The 21,781-nt window shown below is 38.9% G+C and overlaps 1 long non-coding RNA gene across 3 annotated transcripts in view; it reads left to right on the top strand.

Moving 5' to 3' along the window:
- The window catches only part of LOC101129401 (uncharacterized), a 61,081-nt gene that overhangs the window by 10,390 nt on the left and 28,910 nt on the right, over positions 1-21,781 (top strand). For 2 of the 3 annotated variants that reach the window (XR_010133538.1, XR_010133537.1), the window contains exon 3: positions 20,618-20,722. This is a non-coding gene — a long non-coding RNA (uncharacterized lncRNA). Of the gene's footprint in view, positions 1-14,718; positions 14,874-20,617; positions 20,723-21,781 lie in introns of all 3 variants that reach the window. The other variant, XR_010133539.1, reaches the window with a different exon arrangement.

A 21,781-nucleotide genomic window follows, 5' to 3' on the forward strand; every position in this document is an offset into this window, starting at 1 on the left:
GTAGAGGAGTTAGATGTCGCCCACTAGGGAACAAATCTTCATCTCCAAGCCGTCCTCTGGCTCGATCGGGCCTGCACTGGGTCTGCATCAACTTGCTGGCTCAGAGGGAGGCTCAGCCCCAGCCTGGCCTTCCTGGTGCCCACTCCCAACATCCTGAGCAGGGCCGACTCTAGGCACCCCACGATTAGCTGAGTGATCTAGGGCGAGGACCTAGGAGTCTCTAAGTCTTAGTTTCCCCATCTGAACAATGGGGATAATGACACGTACCTGGGGTGGGCAGGCTAGAGTAAATGGGAAAATCAAAGCCCCAGCCAGAGCGGGTCGCGCTCAGTTAGTATTCCTGTATTTTCTCCTCCTGCCTCTTTGGTTTCTTCTGTTGCGTTCTAGCTGCCTGAAGACCCAGCCCGACAGCTATGCCTGCCAGCCCGCGTCGCCCACCAGGGCAGCTGCTCTCCCGACTCGCATGGGGGGCACCACCCCGCCTTGGTGCCCTAGAGCTGAGCGCAGCCGCCGCTCCACGGGGATCGCCAGGGCCTCAGCCCTCGCGGCCGGCGGCGCGGGAGTGTTGCGGGGCAGGGACCAGAGCGCGATCAGAGCGGCCACCCCCGATTTAGGTCGCCAGCTTTCCAGCCACTGCGATGGCCACTGGGGCGCCCCTTCCATCCTGATTAAATTCTCATTGTGATCCCCAGCCCTCTTCTCGGTTCCCCATACCCAGGAGGCCGGTTCTCCACCGCTCAGGCCGGGAGAGGTCACCGCTCCGGGCAGGGTGGACCCCCAGCTCCGTCTCGGAGGACCTTTCGCCGGAGGCGAGCAGGAAGGGGTTAACCATGAGCCTCCCACCCTCACCTCCCAGACCCTGGTGCCGGGCGAAGGCCTCCGCTTCCCTCCTGAGGTCTCATTAGGAAACCCTCACCGCTATTTTCAACATTTCCTCAATCAAGTGCCTTTAAATAGAGCTGCACAAACAGATTGGCGGCAAAAGCGTAGATCTTGTCACGATTGAGACCAATCCAGTATTTCAGCCTTGTTTGCTTTGCAATTACGGGTTGGCTTGTGGCTACGGTGCCACCGGGGCAAATCTGCAGCCGCTCGCTTTCTCCTCTGCACTCCGGGCGGGTGGAGGAAGCGACCCGCGGAGTCACTGCAGGGAGGAGAGGGGGACGCGCGCGGGGGGAGGCGGCGGAGGGCGGAGGAGCCTCGCTTGCACCCCAGGGCCGCGGGCACGCAGAGCTGTGTTGAAGGACATACTTTTCAGGTTCCTGACAGTCACTGAGCTATACGCAATAATAAAGTGCGTGATTCGCGTGTGGAAACCAGTGTCGTGTCCTTACCAGCTTCCTTTTCTGTCCACCTTCCCTCTCTCTTCTACCTCCATTTCGCTTTTCTTCAGTGCATGTTAGCGGTTTGCTGGATTTCCCTTCTCCCTCGCTGTTCAACTGCTAGCATGATTTGTTACATTTTCCACAGCTGTTTATTCTTGTTTGACTTTTTGTACAAAGTCACTTTAAATCTGCTGCAGAAAGAATAAAGCTCCTAGCCCTTTGGATGGACTCCTGCAGGCGTGTGGCTGTCCCTGGCCCACTTTTAATTCTTTGGAGATGGCTCTTCTGTGTAAATCAGCTGCTGGGTGCGTTCGGTCACCTCGTAGGCCAGCCTAGTTTGTATCAGCAGAACAGTAGTGAACTCAACTCAGGTCGTAAGCCTTATATTTCACAGACAATTAAATCTTGGCTGCTGTTGAACAAAACTGTAATATTTACTTTGTTCTATACCGAGGAGCACTTTCAAAGTAAAAAAGAAAAAAAACACAAATACTACACTTCAAAAAGAAAATATGACGATGAATCTCTTTTTATGGATTCTCTCTGCATAAGTGGAAACAATATGATTTAAACCCCTAACACCCCATCCCCCTTTTCAGACACAGCTGAAGTGATGCAGATACTGTCTTCTAACACATAATCTTCCTCTCTCGGGAGAGGCACCTGCCTGTGCTACATTCGATTTAGTTTGTAAGGTTTCAGGCCCCTCCCCGACCCATGTAATATGTAACAAGGATTATCAAATAATAAGGTCTTGGATGTGAAGTCTGCTTTGCACAAGAATTCAAGAAAGATAGGCAGGACTTGAGTAATTATGTTACAACTTCATATTACTTTCCAAATGAATACCCATTTTCTTCTCATGTCAACTTCTAGAGATGGGATGCTGAGGCAGAGAAATATTTTTATCAGACTCTGGAGTACATACTAAAATGTGCTTCCTTATTATTTAAGAATGTGTAAGGTATGGACCTACATTTGTTTGCTGGTGGTCATAAAATAAATTCATAGCCATTGTGGCCAATAAGCAATCTCCTTCACGCTTTAAGAGTTTTTGGTTTATAATCCTACCTGGATGGTATTTTCACTATTCTGTATCACCCTCCTATTGCAATATTTTGGTTCTCAATCTTATGTAAAGCAAACCTCAGAAATGATCGTTTCCATAAAACTGTGCAATGGCAAAGCCACGGAATAATATTTTGAGTCCATATAGCCGTGCATGCTCATCTATATAGCTCTTATACAGTTTTCTAGCTAACTGATTGCTTTGGTATTTCAAGAAATAGGAAGCAGTAGCTACCTATTTGAATGAAAGGGTACCATTTCATAAGAATTCTATTTTCACTGAAAAAATTGATCTGGCACATTATTCGATGCAAAAGATTATAATATTACTTTCACGTGTGTTAATCTGTTTAGTATAAAACTGCTAGGGTGTCTTAACCATTAACGCGTTTTGCCACACCACTTTCAAATGGTGATCTGAGATAATTACGAAGATTTTGATGTTAATCCCACGTTAAATGAACAACTATGAAAATAATCTTAAAGCACCATTACTCCCGTATACATGCCAGCAAACCCAATTGTGGAGAGAACATGATTACTTTTTATCTGACATTATCCTGTAAGGATATGGCTACATTTATTTCTTTTAAAATTGGAGCAGTTTTCAATTACTTCTTAACAGAATTGTTTTCAACACAGCATTTTGCAGTGCCCATAAACCATAGCAACTTTGTCCTGATCGATATATATTTTTCTGCATTATTATTCATTAGCCTCTTTGCAAACTCACTAAAATAGAATAGTATTAAAATACGAACATATAGAGAACAATTATTAGGTTCTACATATTTATTTAGGTAAACCAATGTTATTAAAATTAAAAACATGTGCCTGGCATATAAGTGCTTCTTCAGGAATTCTTTTTTGGATGCATAGTTATTATTTTTTAAACAAACTCAGATTTTCAAACACTGATTTTCTTCTCTGAACAGGCATTGCATTGTTTTAAACAGTAGCTCCTGGAATAATGCCACCTTTAGTATTTTAGACTTTCAAACAACAATTGGAATTGGATAAATGCTTTCAGCTGGGAGCACTTTCCTAATACCTTTGTAGGTAATGGGATTCTCTATTTGAGCTGGGTGACAAACGGACAGTGCCCTGGACAGACTGCCTACCCTCTGCAGAATCTACCAAAAAGTAGAGTTTTCCCATGAGACTGCTTGTGGTCCATCTAAAAATGAAAAAAAAAAAAATCAGAGAAAACACACAAGGCCTTTTCTAACTACAGTTATGAAATGATGGCTTAAAGAGGTATTTAGAAAATAAGAGTGGAGTAATACAGAAACAAAATCTGAAGAAGAAAGTTTGCTTAGGAGCTGATGCTCTTTGTCTACAAACAAGAGGGTAAGGAGCTGGATCCAATTGAATTGAATTGTTTTTGTTTGCTTGTTTGTTTTCTTCCATTCAGTGCCTTTCAAACTGTTTTTTACTGGATGAAGAAACTCAACCCAGAAAATATATGTCAATTCTTGTATATGGGACAATATTAGCTGCTGTGATTTTTAATACTAGCATAAAATATAAGAATTTTTTTATTACTGTGATATTGTTTTTTCCTAAATGAATGCATAGTGTAACAACTGGTGTCAAAAAGCATTGAATTTTTTTCAGATGGATTAAGCTGGAATAATAAAGTATATCTGTGAGATGATTTCTGTAAACTCTGACTTGCTGAGAAAAAAGTGAAAAAGCTTTTTCTGGAAGAAACATGGCAACTTAACCGTTATTAATCTGGACTAAATAAAACAGGAAACTGCTTCTTTACATTTCTAGTAATTTTTTCTGCTTTTCCAAACATTGTTAAGTTCTATGCAACTTGTGCTATTCAAGTAAAGATGATGTCAGTAATAAAATTACAGAATCTAATCAAGTGACTATTTTTGCTTTATTACAAAATTTATACATTTAATTGGGATGTTTAATTGCTTAGTTTTTAGAACACTGAATTTTTCTTTTTCCAGACAACAGAGTGATATTTAATGAAGTGCTTATAAAGATAAATATGATGGTTCATCAAAGATAAAATAGTCATAATAACAAGATGGCATTTGAGTCAATGTGGAGTGGACTCTGCTTTGTAAATTATACTGCTTTTTAAAAGCATGACCTAGATATTTACAATGGGGACATCTGAGAAGAGAAACTCAAGAGTCCTCAACTTACACAGCCAAGAATACACAATCATGTAGGAGAACTTGCCCTCAGAAGCATTTCTCTATTGACATTGCCATTTCTTTTCCTCCATCTAGTACTTCCATTTGCTCTATTTCACTAAAAAGTCACAGAATTAAGAGTGGCTGCTGAAACTCACTGGGCTTTCTCTGCTTAAAAAACCTTAATATCACATGGTATTAATACAGCTACATTAATAATCAAAAGATTCACTCAGCTGGCCCTATGATTTTTCTAATCATTGTTAACTATCTGAATATTTGGAAATAATTGTATTTTTCCACTGACTTTTTCTCATTGCCTTGGGTACTAGAAGTTTTTTTTTTTTTTTTTTTTTTTTTTTAGATGGAGTTTCACTCTTGTTGCCCAGGCTGGAGTGCAATGGCGCGATCTTGGCTCGCTGTAACCTCTGCCTCCCAGTTCAAGTGATTCTCCTGCTTCAGCCTCCCGAGTAGCTGGGATTACAGGTGCATGCCACCATGCCCGGCTAATTTTGTATTTTTAGTAGAGACAGGGTTTCTCCATGTTGGTCAGGCTGGTCTTGAACTCCTGACCTCAGGTGATCCACCTGCCTCAGCCTCCCAAAGTGCTGGGATTACAGGCGTAAGCCACTGTGTCCAGCCGGGTGCTAGAAGTTTTAACATATAACTTCAGACACAACTGAGTAAAAGTTAGCTGTATATATTTTATTGTATTGTTATTTATATTATGTCGGCTTTGTGTCAGAAAGGATTTAAAGCACTTGTTTCAAGAATTGGCATGCTATATTTTTCAAAATCTGTGTATAAAAATAATTCCCGTAAGTACCACTGTAATTTACTTTTCATGTGTATTACAAAATCAGTTATGTGTTCTGGTAAACATTTTCATCCCAAGAGGAAGCAGGATTACATTTAGAATGTGACAAATTTTAAAAATTAATTTTGTTGTAAAGAAATCTTTATAATGATATGCCATAAAGTTATTACTATGCATGTAAGGCCGCATACCATAGTGATTAAGAGCAGGTCCTTGGAGTTAGAGGCACAGTCTGAACTTGACTACAAAAGTTATCAGCTGTGTGATCTTGGGAACGTAACCATTCTCAGCTTTAGTTACCACAGCTGTAAAAGGTGGATAATAATGATAGACTCTGTCCTGTGTTGTGGTGAACATTTAGTGAGACGACTCACATGAGGGGCTGGCATAGGGTAAGTACTTACTCAATATCAGCTGTTCTCTTTGACATAGCTCTGTTAGAGTGGCATGCCACAGTTACCTTCTTGAGAGCCACTAAGCGTGGGAACGGTAACAGTCCACAGAATTTTTGGAGATTGGTATGAGGAGGCTGCATTGGCTCCCAGCCCTCAGGGTTGACAGGGTGAAGGTAATGGCTTCTGGCTGTCTTTAGAGCTCCCAAAAGATATGAGAAGATGGTTCTAGTGATGACAACCCGCTGTTCTGTCAGTGGAAATCTAGTTTTATGCCATCTTCATCATTCGTGGTGTAGTCTATCGGTGCCTGACACAAACGTCTAGAGTGGGGAAAATAACACCTTAAAGAAATAGAATATCTTAGGTCCATGATTTGCCTGCTGTGTTTATTATGTACCCCAGCAGTAAAACATTTTAAGTATATTTATTTGCAAATCATACATCTGTACATCTTTACTGATATGTACATGATAAACCTGTGCAAAAAATAACCTAAAAAGGGGTAAGATTAAAAAGAAGAATTAGACAAAAGGTTTAAATGTTTTAAGGTAAGATTCAGCATCATCAACAGTGGGTATAAATCCATACTTCAAATAGCCTTGGTGGTTTAAAAATCCTCTGGTTGATTTACCTTTGGATCCATATCATCAGTGTTTCCGTCTTGTTTTGTGGCTGAGAAGAGGAGCAGTGTCAGTTCTGCCACTTTCCTGTCAATGGTTTATGTCTGCCTTCTTGGAATCATATTTAATGAAAGGTTCTTTGCAGGAATATTTTTAAACCCCTTGTTCATTTGGTGAAGATTAGTTTAGTTAAAAACTGGATTATATAATATGTTTCCATCTAACTGAGCCAGACAAATTGTAACACATTTCAGGCCATGTGTGCTTGTAAGAGGGCCACTGTTAACCCCTCTGTGGTCAAGAACTCCCCCTTCCCTGAGGTTACCTTGTGTGCTCAAGGCAGCTGAGTAACATAAGAAGAAGCAAGGATGTTGATGCCAATGGTTACCCTATTAGTGAACTCATTTCTGATTGTTTGTATGAAAACAAATACGATTTCTGTTATAATCTTCTGACACCCCATTCCTTGGGGCACCACTGTCCTAGACTCTGAAATCACTGTGGTTCCTACCATTTCTTGACCTTGACATTCTGTGACAGAATGAAGGAGACCTTAGGTTCAGTGGACTTCATTTTCTATAACTAGCTTTACTCTATTGATCACGTAGTGGTATAGCTCTTCAGTGTTTGCAAATCAATGTTCACATATTTCTGTCATTTGAACTCAGCATCTTTGTAGGGCAGGTAGAGAAGGTCTGATTCTGTCCATTGTAAAGATGGAAGAGATGAAACCACCAGTGTTGTTGACTGCAGATGGAAGATAATTGCGTAAGTTCACACAGCAGTAGACCTGGGCTTGAATTTGTTTTTGAAAGCAATATCATCCTGCTTCTTTTCTATCATGTTAACACAATTTTTAAATGAAATTCACATTCATCTGAATGGAGTAGAGACAGGCAGTTATATAGTAGTTGCAAGTTTAGCTTTTAAAGAAACTGCCAAACTGTCTTCCAGAGGCTGTACTATTTTACATTCCCATTAGCATTATAGGAGTGATCCTGTTTCTCCACATACTTGCCAACATTTCTTGTTGTTCTTATAAAACCAAACAAGTGGTGCTGGGAATGCATTAAGAGAAAACATGTATATTATTAATAGAATAAATAATAATAGATAATGTGCAGGAAGGGGATTTGCATTTACAAAACATCTATTGTATCCTATGTTCTTTACACATATTATCCCTTTAATATAGTTCTATACTTGCAGGGACAGGTTTTGCATGTAAAGAAATTGAGGTTCAGAGATGTTAAATAATTTATCTAAAGTACACAGCATTTAAATTGTAGGGTTTAAACCAAAGGGATCTGGTATTAAAAAATTCCAGGTAATGTTAAAATAACACAATGCATTAAATTTGAAAGTCTTTCTGTTAGTTTTTGTTCCAAATTGGATCTCTGTCTTTGGCTAAAAATCAACCATGACAACAAGAAATGTTGGCAAGTATGTGGAGAAACAGGATCACTCCTATACTGCTAATGGGAATGTAAAATAGTACAGCCTCTGGAAGACAGTTTGGCAGTTTCTTTAAAAGCTAAACTTGCAACTACTATATAACTCAGTAATTGTACTCCTCAGCATTTATCTCAGATAAATGAAGACTTAAGTTCGCACAGATATATGAGCATGAATGCTTACAGCAGCTTTAATAACAGTGAAAAACTGGAAACATCTCAAATGTCCTTCAATGGAAAGACAAACTTAACCATCCTGTTAACAGTTAAGCATGTATGGTTAATCGTGGCACAGCTATACCATGAAATACTACTTGGCAATAAAAAGGAACACATTGTTGATAAGTGCAACAGCCTGAATGGATCTCCAGGGAATTATGCTGGGTGAAAAAATCCAAACCCAAAAGGTAACACACTGTATGGCTCCATTTATATAGAATTCTTGAAATGACAAAATTATAGAAATGGAGAAAAGAAAAGCACTTATCAGGGGTTAAGGAGCAGTGGGGTGGAAGGGAGGTGAGTGTGGCCATAAAAAGGCAACAAAATGGATGCTTATGATAATGGAAATTTTCTGTATCAATGTCAGTATCCTTGTTGTGATATTGTACTGTGTTTTTGTAAGATGTTACTATTGGGAGAGACTGGGTAAAGCGTGCATGGGATCTTTATTATTTCTTACAACTGCATGAGGATCTACAATTTTCTCAAAATAAAAAGCTTAATAAAAATGCCTACTGATCTTCAGGAAGTTCAGTTCCATGCTTTCCATAACTGATCTGAAAATAGGGGAAGGACAATTGAGAATTTAGGAGTTGTAAACTCTGAGGCTGATTTTCAGCGAACTACTCAAATTATTCTGATTTTTCCCCTTGATTCTTATTATGGATTGCAGGACATTTTTCCTACTATTTTGGAGAAGAAAAAATGCCACCTCTCTATCATAGGACTTCTGTTTTACATATGATTTAAAAATCTATTAGCTGACTAATTTACACACTAGAAGATGAAACTTGGTTACATTAGATTCCATTGCCACAATTTATTTTAAAAATCAGAGTTCTCATCTTTCTTGTTTCTTCTTCCTGTCTTACTTTATTTTCTTTTTTCCTTATTCTATTTGAACCCATATTTTCCTATATTGTACTGTTTAGTCTAAAAACTAGTAAGCATGCATATTGTTGATTAAATTAGCAATTGACGCTCTTAAAATGAGAACTATAAAGACTCTTGAGCTTCCACACATTATGCTATGCTTGCCATATGCTTGGTTGTTCTTATTTTCGGAGAGAAGTAATGGAGATTATAAATGTTATTTTTAAAATTTACTGGTGATTTGTTGAGAAGATAAAGTAGCAACACTATTACAGAGGGTTGCTCTTGATCTCCCAGGCCACCAGTGCAGTCACAGAGCCCTCTGCAAACACCTGATAATGCTGAAGAGTGTGTTAGTCATTGTAGAGGAGCTGCTGTCATGACAAATAGGGGTTAAATTGTGAGAATTTCAGGATATATTTTGGGGAAGGATTAAATAAATCAGGGGACTTGCTGACAGCAAATAGTATCTTTGATTTGAAACACAGAATCAGAGAATTGAGATGAATCCCAGGTGGTGGTTGGGAGTTTGAAAAAGTCCCAGTGAGTTGGCTGACTAAGTGTAGACTTCATTTCAACATCATTAAATAGTCTTTAAGTGGTGACTTAATAATTGTTGCCCCAAGAAAAGATTATGCTAAATACAGAGGTGGAATTAAGTATATTAATCCAAGAAACATTTTATTTAAATGATTTTCCTAACAGTAAGGTTGGAAGGCCCTAGAACTGCTTCTAGGAGCTTGAAGTGCATTTAATAGTTAACTGTCAGAATGAAAAATAAAATTTTAAATTTCAACAATGCAATTAAGTTCTTATTTTCTTATAATAGTGAATAATAAATTTTATTCAAGGACGCCATTGGCAGATGTTGAAAAGAACCATTTTCACTCCACTAGCTTGCAGTGGACTAAGAGGTGGCAGGAAGGGAGATTGGTACTACAGATCCTGAAAAAACAAAACAACACAAAACAAAATCCACACCACAAATGGACACTTCCAGATGCTTACCAACAGGAAGTGCCTTGGAGGACAAGGGCTGTGAGACAGGTGAACTCTAGGGAACAAGAATTCCTAGTTCCATGTCGGTTTACAAGAATTTGTCATGACTGGTTCACCTCACTTTATAGTTTCCTCAGACCAAAGAGACAAAGAAAAAGCAAAAAACAAAAACAACAAAAATTCTGAAACGAATGGACAATACAACCAAAACTTTAATATGAACCAAAACAAAAATTGGGCTGATTTTATGAGGTTGACTTAAAGTCAGGAAAGAATGATAAACTTTTGAGAGGAAGAAAGAAATCATCAAAGCCATGAGGAGCTCAAAGTGGGGTTTAATAGCAGCTATCATATTGCGCCCGAGCCTTGACCAGTTCTGACGCAGCTGTTTCGTTTTAAGATGTTCCCATTCCTGTTCCACTCACACAGTCCTCCACAGTGACCTGAGTGCATGCACCCAAGCAGGCAGGCCACTCTAGAAAACCGTAAACCCCTCAGAGAGTCACTGCAGGAATAGGGGAAATGGAAGTGATGAAATTCAATATAGCATTTAGCTGAATCATCATCTGAGGTTAAGCCCAGTGAACAATTAGCAGTATCGCGAGTCTCCTCGTACCTGTCAAAATCGCACCGATGGGATTTTGTGCAAAGTATGTATGTGTGTGGAAGTTGTTTTTTATGTTTAATAGCAATGGACCTGGGGTAGTAATTTAGATACAACTTAAAAAAAAAAATACTAAAGGGCAAGTGTGGTGAGAAGCTTCTTACTCAGGAGGATCTTTTCAAACATTGCAAAACATCAGGCCTTGAAATAATTCATTTTATTAAGTAGTGCACTCTGTCTTTTCATTCACAAAAGGAGGATGATTTATTATACAGATAAATGCTTGCATAGGATGATGAACACCTGTAGGAATGCATGATATTCTGGAAGTTGATCAAGGTCCACTGTACACCAGTAATTAGAGGTCATGATGATGATGATGATAATAATAATAATTAATAATGGCACATACTATGTGTCAGCTCCTGTTCTAACTTCGTTTCTCATATTAACTTATTTATTTTTCATGATTAGCCACTAAGATACAATTATTATCCCTGTTTTGTAGAAAAGGAACTGAGTGAAGCTCAAAGAAGTGACTAGGATCACACTGTCACACAGGCAGGAATGAAACCCATGCAGATTGGCTCCTTAGTGTGCTCTCTGATCTATTATCATTCATCACATATTTATTGAGCATCTAGTATATGAAAGGTATTAGGCTTTATGCAGGCAATACTTTAGCGAAGCCAGGGAGATGTCTCTGCCTTCTTTGAGCTTATAGCTTGGTGGGCAAAAAGCTAATGGTCTAACTGTATAAAAAACTTGATGTTGTGAAATGATATATGCCAATGTTTGCATGGTATGATGATTTTGATTAAGCACCATAATAAAAATAGGGAGCCTGGGTCTCACACAGCCTTGATTGTCTTCTTCCTTCTGCTCCCCAGTGGAGTGGGTAGGAAGGTCACACCCTCAATGTCAGGCTCCTTCACTGTTCTCAGTAAGTGTCTCAGGTTGTAGGCTACATGAGCAGGTTTGCACCTGGATATGATTGTGGCAGTAACAATAGATGTGACTATACACAGTGGCAGTGGCAGTAGGGGTGGGAGTTGGGTGATGGGATGATCTTAGAATGCAGTGTTGGTATTAACTCAGTTTTGTTTTGTTTTGATGTACAGCCAGCCATACGACTCTGGAATATGACTCTGGGTTTACCAACTTGGGGATGGCCCGGGGATTTAGGAGATGGCCCCAGTCGCTCTCCTCTTTTATACAAAGGACTGTTCAAGCCTTTTTTTTTTTTTTTTTTTTTTAAGACAGGATCTCGCTTTGTCACCCAGATGGGGGGCAGTGGTGTAATCTCAGCTCACTTCAACCTTTGCCTCCCTGGCTCAAGTGATCCTCCTGCCTCAGCCTGCTGAGTAGCTGGGACCACAGGTGTGAGCCACCATGCCAGGCTAATTTTTGTATTTTTTGCAGAGACAGGGTTTCACCATGTTGCCCAGGCTGGTCTTAAGCTCCTGAGCTCAAGTGATCCATGTTTCTGCCTCCCAAAGTGCTGAGATTACAGTTTGCGCCACCACACCTGGCTTAAGCTATTTCTTCTAAAGATATAGTCACATCTATTATCTTTGACCCCTGCCTAAGCAATTCTGTTCAGATCTTAAGACTATTTCTTCCCAGGATTCAAACTCAGAGTTAAGTAGAGTCAACTATATGAGGTATATGTGAGGTTAATTTTTGAAACTTTTATTTTTAATTTCATCTGGGATCTCCTCTAGGGAAGACCACTTTATGATTATGGGTTGCATTCCCAGGTTCAGGTGATTGAATTTATTCATACATTATTTAATAAATGTTTATTGAGACTGAAAATAAACTTGAAATCCTAGAATTCATTGGTTGTCTTAAAAATTCTAAATATGAAATGCTAACTTTAGCTTCATATGAGTATTTAGAATAGAAAAGAAATAATTCAAAAATTGTTCAGGAAAAAAATCGATGATTTATTCTACTCTGGAGGAGCATATTCAATTTAAAACATACCGATTCATATAAACTTATTGGTAACGAGGCGATATACTTTTTATGAGAACATATCAAACCATAGACATTGAGATCCAGCGTCTCCTGAGTGAGTAAAATGTCAGGGTTTTATTGATACTAATGATAATGGGAGTGACATATGTGCATAGAGTAAGTCCATGGTTGAAAGCCTGGCTGATTAGGCGCTGCGTTCTGTGGTTTTTGCCACTTGTGTGTGATTAAACCCTGCAGAATAGAGTCTGTCGCCATGTATTTGGTTCGTGAAGAAAACTAGTAAAGTGATACTGAATGAATGATTCAGTTTCTCAAAAAGGTAGACTATTGGCCTAACGCCTTCCTAACTTGGAGCTGTCAACGTGTTTAGTTTGGTTCTAATGGGAGCTAGGCTGGAGAAGAGAAAACTTTTGTGAGAAAGGTTATGTGATATTAATAAGAACCACATTCCGTTTGATGTTTTCTCAAATGATTTTTTTTATCTTCCTAAGAAATTGAACGATTCAAAAATAATAAGTCTTCCTTTTCTATGGCCCACAAATGATCAACATTTTGGATGATCAAAACAATTTTGTCTTTAAGTTATCACAACTTCTAGTGCCTCTTTATTTGCCAGTGCTGATTTACAGCAGAAAGTATCACTTCATATTTTTTCCAAGCATCAAAGTCATAATGTGTTTTACAAATACTCACAAGTGCTTAAAATCCATGAACCTCTCTCTGTATTCCTATTTTTTTATTCTTCTATAAGTATATATTTAAATTGGTTAAACAGATGGCTTTCTACTTTTGAAAAAAAAACCCCACTAAGAATATTCACCTCAAGATGGAGAACTCATAGGTTAAATTTCATTCTGGAATGCACGTTTACAACCAGGTAATTAACCTTTGAAAATGAGGGTACTCGAAGGAAACAAGGAAAATCTTAACAAGATGATCTCACTAACGCTGGTGTGTTAGACTTCTCAGAAGTAGAGATGCCCCAGAAGTTTAACAATGACAAACTTTAAAATATTTTTAAAAACATAGTTAATCTTTGTAGCTTTCCAGTTTTCGTCCTTTATTACGATAACCTTAGGAGGTAAAGGCTTCAAGGGGTGTATCCTTATAATAATAGGAATTGGTACACACATTTTGGTGGAAAGATGGAGGTGTCAACATTAACCAGTCAACATATATTTGTTGACTGCCTACCACATGCACAAGTCTCTTCCATGCTTGCGAAGAGATACAGTGATGTGCAATGTGTAGAATCTGCCCTTCATGAGCTTTTGATTTAGTTAGTCTGAGAAGGAATAGATCAGTGAAAAGTTAAAAGGAATAATAGATGGAGTGTTGAGGCAGTCCATGATTGTTATCTGAGACATTGAGTTTACAATGCTAAGTTAAAAGAATGAGAGATCACTATGGGATAGAATGGACAGGAAGAGTTCCTCTCCTTGAAGCTTGCATTAAGCCATAAAAGACAAAGCAATTTTGGAAATGCAGAATTTGGAGATATGAAGAAAGAATAATTCCCAGAAAGGGAGAAGAGTTTTGGAGCCAGACAGATCTGGGTTCAAATCTTGGTTCTCTTGTTCTCTAGCTGTGTAATCTTGGGAAGTTACTTAGCTTTTATGGACATCTTCTATAAAATGGATATGATAGCGACTATTTTGTTAATTTTTTAGGATTAATTGAGATAATATATATAAAGTGTTTTAAGCACTTGATAAAAGGTAATCCCCTCAGTTGGAGAGAACATCCTAAACAAGTCTGGAGGAAGGAGACAGCCAGCCATGTTCATGGGACAAAGAGAAGACTATTATGAGTGGAGGGAAAGATTAAGAGAAGTAGAGTGAGATCACATGGAAAGATAAATTAGGATTAGCTTCAGCCATTCACTTGTTTCTTCATTTAATACTTTATTGCACTCTTTATGTGGGAAGCTCTTTCATGTGGGAAACCCTCCGCTCAGCATGGATATGCAGAGGCAAAGAAAACTTAGCCTTGGATTTCTCTTGAATGTCAGGTTAAGGAGTTGGAACTTCATGCTGAGGAGAATTATATCTTTCAAAAGTGGAGGAGCTTGAAAGTAGCATTTTTGGATAGTTAACATGGAATGTGATTCTTGTGACCCAAGATATGCATTAAGTTACCATCTCCTAGTGGTTGATGGTTAATGTTGTGCCTGGAGATGTGACCCAGATTCTCTTGTAGGTCATTCCTGACAGACGGTCCATTCCAATGAGTGAGGAGGAGGAGCTTCTGGGCTGAACTTAATCTCATCTCCTGAAATAAAGCAATGACATTGAAATTGCTCATATTGCACTTGTGTTTACATTTCTCATCTAATCTGAGATATTCCACGTTTGGTGAGTCTTGCTTTGGGCCTGCAGTCTTGGTGACCCTTATTAGTTGCACTGGAATAGCTGTCTATTCAGGGAGAAGTAGAATCCTGGGAATCTGGTCTTCAGTGACTTTCTCCAAGATCATGAATTTCATGAGAGGAGGTCCCCTTCCTGTTAGTAGATCTCTATGGCAAGAGGTTCTGAGGCACACAAGCACACTGGATACTCACCTACAGTTCTAGTTTAACTGATGGAACATAGGTATTTCTTTCATGAAACTTTGCCTGGATAAACAGCTTCTGTATCTTCTAGTGACAAAATTTTGCCTCTTGTTTTCCCCTCTGGCTCTAGTCTTAATCTCTACTTCCTTGTTCAGTCCAAGGCTCAGGAGAACCCAGATCATATAAGATATGGAACCTATTGCTTCCTAGGATCTCCTTGTACACGGTGACCAACTACTAATTTCAAGGATCAATTTCTTTCTGGAGTTAGAATCATATTATATTATGTTTCAGAACTGAAATAAAATTCTTTTAAGGTGATTATATTTTGGCTCTCAGCTTGGAAGATGCCACTGGGGCATGGCATACAAGACACATAACTTATAGGAGGACCTCCTTTAATGCCCAAGCGCCAGATTCATGCTTGTTGTTATATATCATTTTATTCCTGGCTTTGACACCCACACACAGACATATATCCACACAAAGTTCAATCTATATATTTTTTGTAGCTGTTTAGCTCAGGTGATTAGGGCATTGAGCTAATGAGAACAAGGTCACAGTTTCAATCTTTGTGTGGGCCAGCAAGGTTTGCTTTGTTCAGAGGCCACAGACCTGGTCCAGCCAGCTCTCCAGCACATGTCTGCCCCAGGTCATGAGAGGACGGGGCAGGAGTGTGTGGATGGACAAGAGCAAATCCATCACCACCCTTAGAAAAAGTCAAGTCAAGCACATGTCCTACTAATGGGGGTCAATAATGTCTCATTTAAATGGGGCTGACATTTTATTACCTCTTGCTGAGAGGGTCTTTTGAGCACCAAATTTAAACATTGTCGCTTTTTTGTGTGAATTTATTTCTAATAAATGGAAGGTTGTACAAGACCTTAGATGATTACAGGTTTCCAAATACAGATTAATGACTTCAATATTTAAGAAGTTGATGTGATATTAAAAAAGAAATTCAGTATGGCTATTCAGTTATCTTCCCTTATTAAAATCTGTTTTGGCTAATGAAATAAAAAGTTCATAAGTTCTTCCGAGAGTAAGTGAGAATCATTGCCTTCATTCAAGAATGAAAACATTATTATTAAACTCATTGGTAATGAGACCATTAGAAGTTAGCATGAAGCAGGTGCAATACAATTCTGTATTATTGAAATCTTCAGATATTACCCAGCCTACACATCCCACCTTTCATTTTTAGGCAAACAAATTCCCCAAACTATATATTTTTTTAAATTTAGCATTAGGTCTTGTTAGGCTTCAAATGGGATCAAAACCAATCCTTTCCAAAGTGCTCTACCCCAGCTGTTTCCCTCACCTGGGTGGTAGTGAGTATAAAGGCATTTGATACAGAAGGGGGTGGCAGGGCAGAGAACAGAAAGGAAACTTGGTGAGAGAATGATGAAGAATGATATATTAGAGATTCTTTTAAAATTCATTCATTAAACAAATGTAGCATAATGGAAATGTTTATTAAATTTTTTGGCATAGGTAATGCACTTGCAAGGGTAAAAACAGAAATATGAGATGGTATTTTATGAAAAGTTTTGCTCACCCCGCATCCCTCATGAACCCAATTCTACTGCCCTTGTATAGCCATTTTTATTAGTTTCTTGTGTACTCTTTCAGAATTTCTTTATGCCAATATATCTTAAACTCTTTCCTTTTTTTCATACAAAAATTAACACACTATCAATTTTGTTCCTGGCAGGGTGAGGTGGCTCACACCTGTAATCCTAGCACTTTGGGAGGCCCATGCGGGAGAATTACTTGAGCCCAGGAGTTTGAGACCAGCCTGGGCAGCTTAGGGAGACCCTGTCTTTATAAAAAAATAAAAAATTAGCCAAGCATGGTTGGTGTGTGCCTGTAGTCTCAGATAACTCAGGAGGCTGAGGCAGGAGGATCACTTGAACCCAGAAGGTTGAGGCTGCAGTGAGCCATGATTGCACCATTGCACTGCAGTCTGGGTGACAGAGAAAAACTCTGTCTCAAAAAAAAGGTCTTGAGCTTGCTTTTTCTACTTAACAGTATGTTTTGTAAATCTTTCTATATACGCAAAGTAGCCTCATTTTTCATAGTTGTATATCATTCTATTGATGTGCCACACTTTATTTATCTACCCCCCTATTGATGGACCTTCATATAGTTTCTAATATTTTCTATTACAGACAACAATGTAATGAATTACTTTGGAATGCATTAGGTAGAAAGCATTCTTCTTTCTTTAAACATTTGCATATCATTCCACTGAATGGCTATATCATAACTTATTTCTCTAGCCCCCTATTGATCGTCATTGAGTTTCCAATCTTTTATTTTTAAAGACAATGTCATACTGAATAACTTTATACATGTATTATCTTATATATGTGGAAGTAAATTTACCATGTCTAGATAATTTTATTTGAATCCAATTAAGTATGATATCAAAAATTATAAAATCAAAACTGCAGTGAGAATTCATCTTACCCCAAGTAAAATGACTTTTATCCAAAAGAGAGGTGATCATGAATGCTGATGAGAATGTGGAGAAAGGGGAACCTTCATACACTGTTGGTGGGAATGTAAATTAGTACAGCACTATGGAGAACAGTAGAGATTCCTCAAAAAACTAAAAATAGAACTACCATACAATCTATCAATCCCACTGCTGGGTATATATCCAAAAGAAAAGAAATCAGTATATTGAAGAGATATCTGCACTCTCATGTTTATTACAACACTATTCATAGTAGCCAAGATATGGAAGCAACCTAACTGTCCATCAACAGATGAGTGGGTAAGGAAAATATGGTACATATACACAGTAGAATATTATTCAGTCATAAAAAAGAATAAAATATTAGTTGGGCATGGTAGCATGCACCTGTAGTCCCAGCAACCAGGGAGGCTGAGGTGGGAGGATTGCTTCAGTCCAGGGAAGTCGAGGCTGCAGTGAGCCCTGATCACACCACTGCACTCCAGCCTGGGCAACATAGTGAGACCCTGTCTCCAAAAGAAAAAAAAAGAATACAGAATGAAATTCTGTCGTTTGCAACAACATGGATAAAACTGGAGGACATTATGTTAGGTGAAATAAGCCAGGTACAGAATGACATATTTCACATGTTCCCACTCATATGTGGGAGCTAAAAATTAAAACAATTGAACTCATGGGGAGAGTAGCATGATCATTACCAGAGGCTGGGAAGGGTAGTGGGAGGAAGGAATAAAGTAGCGATGGTCAGTGGATACAAAAACACAGTTAGAAGGAATAAGATCTAGTGTTCTGTAGCACAACAGAGTGACTATAGTTAACAATAACTTATTGTATATTTTAAAATAACGAAAAGAGTGGAATTGGAATGTCCCTGGCACAAAGAAATGATAAATGCTTGAGGCAATGAACACCCTAATTATCCTAATTTGATCGTTACACATTGTATGCCTTCATGAAAACATCACATGTGCCCCATAAATGTATACTGTTATCATGTACTCATCATAATTTTAAAAAATAGAAAAGAATTATCACAATTATTTTAAATGAAGAAGCACTAAGTAGGAAATAAGGTACAATTCAATTCAGAATAGCATTCCTTAGTAGTGTTCAACCTACTGTACACATCAACAACACGCCCTTGCCGTTAACATTGTTGCTGGATGTTTACTCTTATGTGTGACCAGCTAAGGCAAGGTCGCATGCTTTCTGACTACCTGACTGCCTGGGCATTTCTTTCATACAACTTGTTTAAGCCGCCCATCCTGATCCCTGTTGCTAAGCCACCATGGCTGCATTTGGACGCAGTTCTTCCCAGCTTTGCCGCAGCATAACTGTGGAAAGGATCTTGATGAATTTGGACCTGGAGAGGGACATGGGAGGAAAGAGAAACGGTCTAATGGAAGAAAGTGAACAAACAAAGACATGCTCACAGAAAACTGCCAAGTGTGAGTGGTGGGAAAACAGAGTTCAGCCTGGCTGAACGTAGGAATCTGGATGGGAATGGTAGATCTTAGGCTCCTGTTTTTCAGCTTGCTGCTCTAGTGATGATTCTTGTAGATATATTTTTCCAAGTAAAAGGAGCATTTCCAAGTGACTGCTGTTTTAAATAAAGTACATGTTGCATTTGTAATGTATGAATTATGAGTATTAAAACTGACAATGAAATGGGAGTAATATACTTAATTAAAATTAATTAGATCTGTTGGCACACCACTAGAAGGACAAATATGATATTTAATATATCACTCTACTCCAGACCTGTCCAATTAAACTTTTGGCCATGATAGAAATGTTCCATATCTGTTGTCCAAAAACAGTAACCCCTAGTCACATGTGGCTATTGAGAACTTGAAATGAGGCTAGTGCAACTGAAAACTGAATTTTAACTTTGTTTAATTTCAGTGAAATTTAATTTGAATTTAAATGGCCCCCTGGTGAGCTAGTAGCTACCGTATTGGACAGGGAAGCTCTAAACAGGGTTCTAAACATGTGGAATTAACAGCACTTAAGAGCTGGAGTAGACCTTAAGTTTTACCTGGTCTCAAACTTTGACTTACAAATGGGGAAATGGCAGCCAAGAACGTGAAACACCTTGTCCAAAGGCACACTAGTAGGAATTAGCAGAACTGGAACCTGGTGTTTGGATGTCCTGGCTCCCGGCCTGGGGGACTCTTGATTCCAACACGCTGTCTCCCAGTTATGACAGAGGGCTGTGGCTGGACCCAGGTAAGGATGCTGGGTTGGTAGATTGAGAAAATAAGGCCACGCATAGTCTTTCAAATCAACCAAGCAAGAGATATTTGCTGTACATGGTGGCAGACACTGAGATCAACAGAGAGGTTGTTGTGGTGTGGGGGAGGGCTGTAAAATGGCATAAGGAATCTACTGGGAAAAACAGGGTAGTGATAGATTATATATCTCTATATTTATCTTTCTATATAATCTACCCTGTTTTCCCAAATGGATTTCCCAAATGTGTGTCACTTGTATATCTGGCTGTCACTGGTACAAGGTAGTCCAAATGGACAGGGTACGCAAACCCCAGACAGGGCTATGGAAATTTAGGGAGATCGGTGTGGGTGAGTGGTCGGGGAGAGCTTCAGGGACAGGACAGGCTTGACTTATATTAGATAGTGTAACACAGAAGGTAAAATACAACTTTAGGATCATTCAAATTTAACCGTGGTTGATATGAAACAAACTTCTTATCCAGAGTTGGTTTTGTATTCTTGCTTTCTGTATTAATTATACGTGTTTACTGATTCACCACAATCAGCTATACTGTCCCTAGAATTTTAAAATGTGAAAAGAATGTGGTTTGTTTCAGGACTATTTTTCTGTAGAATGGTGATTGTATAGAATTAATTAATATTACAGTTGCATTATTAGACCACAGTAAGGTAAATGGTCACAAAAGACCATACATTTAAATCGGGAGAAAAGTAATGGCTATTGTTATCCTGTAGGCATAGCTGGGAAATCATATCCTTACTTGGCTTGCTAAAGTCTTAACCTAGTACTACATGACAGTATCTCCAGAGATTTTTTTTTCCCATTCATAGGCACAACAAATGAGACCCAAGTGCTCATAGAACATTCCAAAGAGTCAACAGAGAGAAGTGGAAAGTATTAGAAACATGATTGTGTTTGCAAAGGGAGACATAAACGTAAGTAAAAGGGGGAATGAAAAGTCATCTATTACCTACACTTGAAGTGCTTATTGCGGATAGTTCTTAAAACTTTTTGTTTTTCTGATTTTATAAACGTAATATGTGCTTATTGTATTCATCTGGGAAAATAAAGAAAAGATAGGCCGGGCGCGGTGGCTCGCCTGTAATCCCAGCACTTTGGGAGGCCAAGGCAGGCAGATCACGAGGTCAGGAGATCGAGACCATCCTGGCTAACATGGTGAAACCCCGTTTCTACTAAAAATACAGAAACAATTAACCAGGCGTGGTGGCAGGTGCCTGTAGTCCCAGCTCCTCAGGAGGCTGGGGGAGGAGAATTGCTTGAACCTGGGAGGCAGATGTTGCAGTGAGCCGAGATCGCGCTACTGCACTGCAGCCTGGACGACAGAGCGAGAATTCGTCTCAGAAAACAACAACAACAAAAAGCAGCTAAAAATCATTCTTAATCTCACTCAGATATAACTATTATTAATCTTTCTTTCCCTTCTTTGCAAATACCCACTTTTAAATGTTTAGATAGTTAATATTGTATAGAGTGTTGAAAGAAAAATTTTCACTTAATCTCAATTGAGTTTTGTATGGAGAAGTTTTTGAGGGAAGAACTTTTGCTAGGGAAGCCTATGCAAGATGGGGAAGCCATGTGGTGTCTTCTGTCTCTGTAGGTCTTTAAGGATGATAGTAAATTATGTCTTGTAATCAGTTGTTAATGAATTCTTAAAGTTTTCTTTGTTGGCGTGCTTTGGTAAGGGAGTAAAATAATCTAGTTCGGTACCTTATTCAATGACTAGCTGTTGGTTTGAACAACCCATCGATCTTCTTCAAATGCTTCATGTACTCACCCTTGAGTCACCAGGGGCTGCCAATTCAGAAAACACGGGTGTCATCAGTTGGCAGGGACCAGAAATCTCCTATTGTCTCCTCCTTTTGTTAGAGAGATTCAATTTGGTCTAAGGGGCTTCTGGAGCAGACTTTGAGGGCCTTCTCTTTTCAGTGAAACCAGGTCACATAATCATGTTGTCTGTATTAAATGGACTTTTC

The sequence above is a fragment of the Gorilla gorilla genome, chromosome 3, assembly GCF_029281585.2.
Source record: "Gorilla gorilla gorilla isolate KB3781 chromosome 3, NHGRI_mGorGor1-v2.1_pri, whole genome shotgun sequence".
NCBI classification, from domain to species: domain Eukaryota; kingdom Metazoa; phylum Chordata; class Mammalia; order Primates; family Hominidae; genus Gorilla; species Gorilla gorilla.